Raw genomic sequence first — 6,000 nt, forward strand, 5'->3', positions numbered from 1 at the left:
TCGCATCTTGTATATTATTGGGTACCTTTTGCCACATTTTCGTTATATTCGTTCATTATTACAGAATAAGGATTCTACTACTTAAAGGTGGGTATAGACTAGAGCATTTACTTGTAACAAAACAACGAACCGCTATATGACATGTTGTGTATCACCCTTTCACGAACCAGACGTGCTTTGGAAACTATGCTTTTACTTGTATCATATCATTCGTTAAAACGTTACGTTACGTTAAAATGCTCTAGTGCATATTCACCTTTATGTTATTTTTTGTGAGACTGAGTATGAGACTTTCTTTCATAAAATTGTATACATTTTAAAAGTATGTACTAACGCAGCGATCGTTACGGGAAATAAACTCGTCCCAACCCTGTATACAACATTGTCAGATCAAAAGAAAGCTCACCCCTAACCCGCCCCTAAGAGTTTGCTAACTCGACACAAGCACGGCAATAAAAACCTCACGTACCGCCATTAATGCCTGTTTCACACGAGGGTAGATCAGAATCAGAGTTGAAGACAAGGGAGGTTTGCAGTGGGTTACTTATATAGGTATACAGTATACTACTTATACAGTATACTACTGTAGTTTGAACGCACCTGAAAAAAAAAACATTGAAGATATCGATAACTATGAAACTTGGTTATGTTACAAAGATAAAATGTAAAAAATAATATAGTAGATTGCTTAAGTGTGCTTACAAATAATAACAGTACAGACTCCGTAAACAAGTAATATTCCTTTCGCTAGTAACTAGTATCGAAAAACGTTTTAGAATAAATTCGTGATAAGCACGTCATATCAAAGTTTTTGTCAGTAGGTTTTTGACTTTTCAATCAGTAATATCTCTAATCGAATGTTCCATTTTCTGTCTATGTGTTGCACTGTCTAGTACCCTTCCTAAGTGTTCTGCTCCTGTGGGAAAGAGTAACTCTCAACATCTGATATTTAGGAGCCTCGTCCGCCCTCACTATAAATACTCTCCTCAAAACACGAGATCTTTCTGATCTCTGCGGCGGGCGACGCGCGCCATCGCCGACGATAATCGTACCGCCTACCACACTTGCAACCCACATCAATGCGAAGCAAAAATCAAGCTAAACACTTTACATTTAAGGTTTAAAATACTCTAACAAATCTAGTTTCCATCTCGTACATGTTAGTAATACAGACGAAGCTTTCTTAAAAGTTGTTGAAACTTCAACTTAAACGCCATGGAGTAAAGTTCAAATTATAATGATTACGATTAAGCTTTTCCCCTTTGGCTCTATTATTGCGTATTAGAAATTGAGTTCTATTTAATATGTATGAAGTTGGAGATTCTAATGAAGGTAAAGAAAGGGTAAATACTACAGAAGATGTGTAAAGTTGATGGTATCTTGTAATTTTAATTAGATGGTTTAATTAAGGAATAGCAGTTATCCGAAGCGATAATTAGATTTCGTCTTCCCGATCGCTCTTCACTGTTTTTAATTAAATGCAGTTCTAAATTAATTGATATATATTTCCATGAAATTAAATATGAATCATAAAATCCTTTTACACCAAGTAGGTAAAAATTGATTTTAATTTAGAAAATAAATATAAAACACCTACTATGCTGCTACCTTACTCTGCTACCTTTTTTTATAAAGGTTGGTAACAATAGAAGCAGCCGAATCAATGAGTGGAGAGGATGTTTAATTATTTTTTTCATTCTAAATATGAGCACGAAGTAGAGCAATAATAAAGATTCTGAAATATGTAAAATGATGAAAACAATTTATATAACCTAAAAAAAATAATCTTATGTATAATTTTATGTTATTTTCATACAAAAAATAATAAAATAGAAAACGTGCAACTAATATGATCCGTCACATCCTCCTACAAATAAGCGCCCTCACAGACAGGCCGACAAACGGCAGTGACAGCCCCCGGTGTCGGTATCAAAGGGACCGCCCCGAGCTTCCACCACTATAGTGATGTGAACTGAACTAAGTTATCATATCGATCAAACAATTTATCGATAATGTGGTCGATATGATATTTTTTTCAAGATCTAATGGATATAGTTGAGACATTGCGACTCCGATTCAGAGAAGTTTTTATTTTTTTTATTTTATTGTATTCGTTCGTGATTTCAATTGTCGTTGAAAAATTTCTTACGTCTTTTAACACATTTATTCACCCTTATTTCGCATTTACTTGTTACATTTTTAGTTTTTGCTGGTTCGATTTCGACTAACATGATGTATTCGTCATGCTTGTAACGAAAATCCAGTTTTAAAATGCCTTTCTGGCTATCTATCCTCAAATCCACGTTTGTTCCGGGTAATCTTCAAAACGGCTGGACCGATTTTGACGAGACTTAGAGGAAGATAGCTTAGATGTGCGGGAGTAACTTAGGCTAGTTCATTCTTTTTTGTTTTATTTATGATCGAATAAAGCTGAAAATTTTGACGTTAAGTGTTTACGCAAAAGCGTTTATTTTGTCGATAACATTTGAATTCAATTAGAGAACAGCACTATTAGTTTGACATACGTCAAGCTATAAAGGAACACATGGAACTTATTAGCTGACGAGGCGCCGGCTCACATTGTTGTCAGAAACGAAACACTCGCGAAACCCGATCCCACTGTCATATAATGTCAGTTTCGTTGGTAAATAATTTTCTTATTGGAAAAGCTACTTTGAGATAAACGTAATTATTTTTTTTTAATTTTTTAAACAAAACCGTAATCCAGACCTTGTTACTAGTATTAACTAAAGGTATCAAGTTTAATTTCACATTTTAGAGTATGAGCATTTGCTGAAAACGTTGGCAATTTCGACTGTTAAGTTTAAACTGCATATAAGTAGGGAAATTATATATTATCGAATCTATAATATATTTTATATTGATGTTAGATTAGGAAAATACACGAAACATAATTTATAACACTACTTGTTTCCTATTGGTTCATTTGCTGTGTCTATACCTCGTAAATCAGTCGGGTAGTGACACGCGCTTGGCAAAGCGATGACACCCATCTAATCTGAGTAACCAGGCCTTTAGTATTAAATTTATTTAAAACAGTGTCTCTAAATATCCTGATGGACGTTTTGGCAGTGCTATAGGTATAATGCCATCATTTGATAATTGACAGAATTCAACTGAATTATACTGCTTAATATATTAAAATAAAATGCAAATTAATAATCTGCAAATTGAAATCTACGTCGGTCAATTGCTGTTTCAACTACTTTAGAAAATCTGTCTTACAAAATATTATAAATGCTTGGATGTTTGGATATTTGTTACCCCTTATAACCCCACAATAGTTGATCGATGGAGGAAATTTGGGATACAGATTACAATCTGGAATATCACATAGGTTTTTGCTCAGCTCATTTATTTTAATAGCTAGATTTTGCTTGCGACTACGCATGCACAGAATTTAAAAAAAAACTTATTGAGTAGCCTATGTGTTTTTCCAGATTCCCTTCTACATCTGTGACAAATTTCATCAAGATCTGTTGAGTCGTCCCGGAGATACTTTCAAACAAACATCCATCCATCCATCTAAACTTTCGCATTTATAATATTAGTAAGAACACAGTAGTAGTATAAATGATAAACATAGATAATATAAAACGTCGGCTGGGTCAGATACCGCTGGAGAGACGCAGTTCAAGCAGTCGACTGGCAGGAGATGATGCAAGATAGGCGGCGCTGGCAATCTCTTGTGTACAACGGAGTAAGTAAAATAAAACGAAATATAACTATTCTCCAGAAGTAATATACCTAACCTAAGATTTTTTAACATTGTCGGATAATAAAATTCATCCGAGCAACGCGTAGTAAATACCAAATCTTACTAATATTATAAATGCGAATGTTTGGATGGATGGATGGATGGATGTTTGTTTGGAGATATATTAAAAACGCCTCAACGGATCTCGATGAAATTTGGCATAGATGTAGATCATAGAATGTAGAACACTTAGGTTATTTTCTAGGTTTTTTTGCGCGCGGATGGAGTCGCGGTCAACAGCTAGTCATTTATATCTGCAACGTTTCTAATAGATCAGTACAGAGTATAAATATTAACACCTCGTAAAATGTTAATCTTTGCGCGATTTAAATGAAATCGTCTGTCTCATACGAGCGTTGCGGTTTTGCGGCCAGTCTTCGTAAATTCTATTAGAGCGAAGCGATATTTATGTTTATGGTTTTACACTATATCAACAACTATTTGATATATTTTTAAGTGTTATAAAAATAATAAACTCAATGTCAACAAGCACATAAGGATAAAAATATCTAAAAATCCTATCCTAACCTTCGCAATAAAAAAAAAACAAAGGCTATCCTTTACGTGATTAGAAAGAAAAAATCCCAGATTAAAGTTGTCTAAATTACCTATTTAATTTGATCAATTCAAAATATACGGTATAAAAAGGTTGTTTCGAACGAAAGTGACAACCCAGATCGAAGTAGGTTCTTAAGCCAAACATTTTAATTTTTCGACCAAAAATTGCTAAATCAAAATTGCAATTTGTCCTTTAACCTAACATGAATCTTGTCAGATCTACAAATGTCTATCAAAATGACTACTCTGCTAGTACTAAAGCTACGAACACACTAGGGTGAACGCTCCAGCGACGCGTGGTCGTGCACAACGGCACCAACTCGAGCGATTCTTCGCAGAAACTATCCTTTCATCTGCACCAGAGTACTTGGAACTGGTGACCGATAATACCTTTGTTACTTTTATTTTGAAGATCAATGAACGAACGTTTGTTACGATGCAGTGCTTAACCACCTTTAATTTAACACATGATTTATGAAGCCTCAAAATACGTGTGTGGTAGTAAAGTATTTTCGAGCTTATACCTAAATTACTACCTAAATATATTTGGGTCCTATTAGGTCCTTCCTAATAGGACCTAAATGTATTTACCTAACCTAATAGTTGTATTAATAATACTTTTTCAATTCACGGCCACCTCTATTCTCAACTAAAGTTTTTCTGCCGTATTCACGAACTTATTTCGAAAACGACGAAATTTACAAAAATATTTCTTTAATTTCCGATCCAAAGTAAAGTGCTACAAACTAGATATATACCTTTCCAGATTTACCGTACACTCTAAACATGGTATATTTTAATCCAGATTACAGCTAAACCCCGAAAAAAGTCGAGAACGAAAAAGGTCTGTATCTAGATCTGAATTATAAAAAAAATAACAAAAGTTTGTAACTCAATTGATGTCTGTATAACTGGCGATAGCCATCTTGCTTTGATGTCACAAGATGGCGGCCTCGTTGGCGGGCAAATGGCGCAGGGCAGCGTCAGGTACGCTACATGTGGCGGTAACAAGGTGTATCTGCTCGCAATGGCCTGAGGCGATCCACGGCATGCGCTGCTATTTTGCACACTAATTGAACGCGTTGGTACTGGCGAGTAAGACGAATGTCGTGGTATCACGCTTCGTATACCTTTGATCACAGACATAAAATCTTATATTGTTGAGCTTAGAATGTCATTATACAAGTAATGATTGGACGAAATGGATTAACTATAAATAAACTGTGTGAGTTTAGCACGAATATTTGCGACAATCGCCTTCGTATCGTCATTGTTAACCTCAGTTATGTCAAAATGAGTCTGAGATTTTTGGTGTACTTTACTACCCGATAGGGGCATAAATTTTTAATACTTTTGACGATGACGATTGTCAAATGTTTTTGTTAGGCCCACTGGTTCGAAAATTTGATCTTCAGTAGTTTCTCTTTCCCCTTCTATCCTCTTCCCCTTCTCACGCTTTACATGTAAGGAAAGAGATGGATTTAGCAGGGGATAGGACGTATAGGGAGGGTAAATATCCTATTTTTGTACGTCCCAGAACAAGCCATACATTGAAGACGCATCCGCAACCTTCTAGCTTGTTGTTACATCTAATTTTCTTCCATCTAATCTACATCCAGCTTTTCAGCGCCATTTGCTTTTATCGTTTCATTTCAATCGCGTAT

Source organism: Papilio machaon, chromosome 17 (genome assembly GCF_912999745.1).
Source record: "Papilio machaon chromosome 17, ilPapMach1.1, whole genome shotgun sequence".
Classification (NCBI taxonomy): domain Eukaryota; kingdom Metazoa; phylum Arthropoda; class Insecta; order Lepidoptera; family Papilionidae; genus Papilio; species Papilio machaon.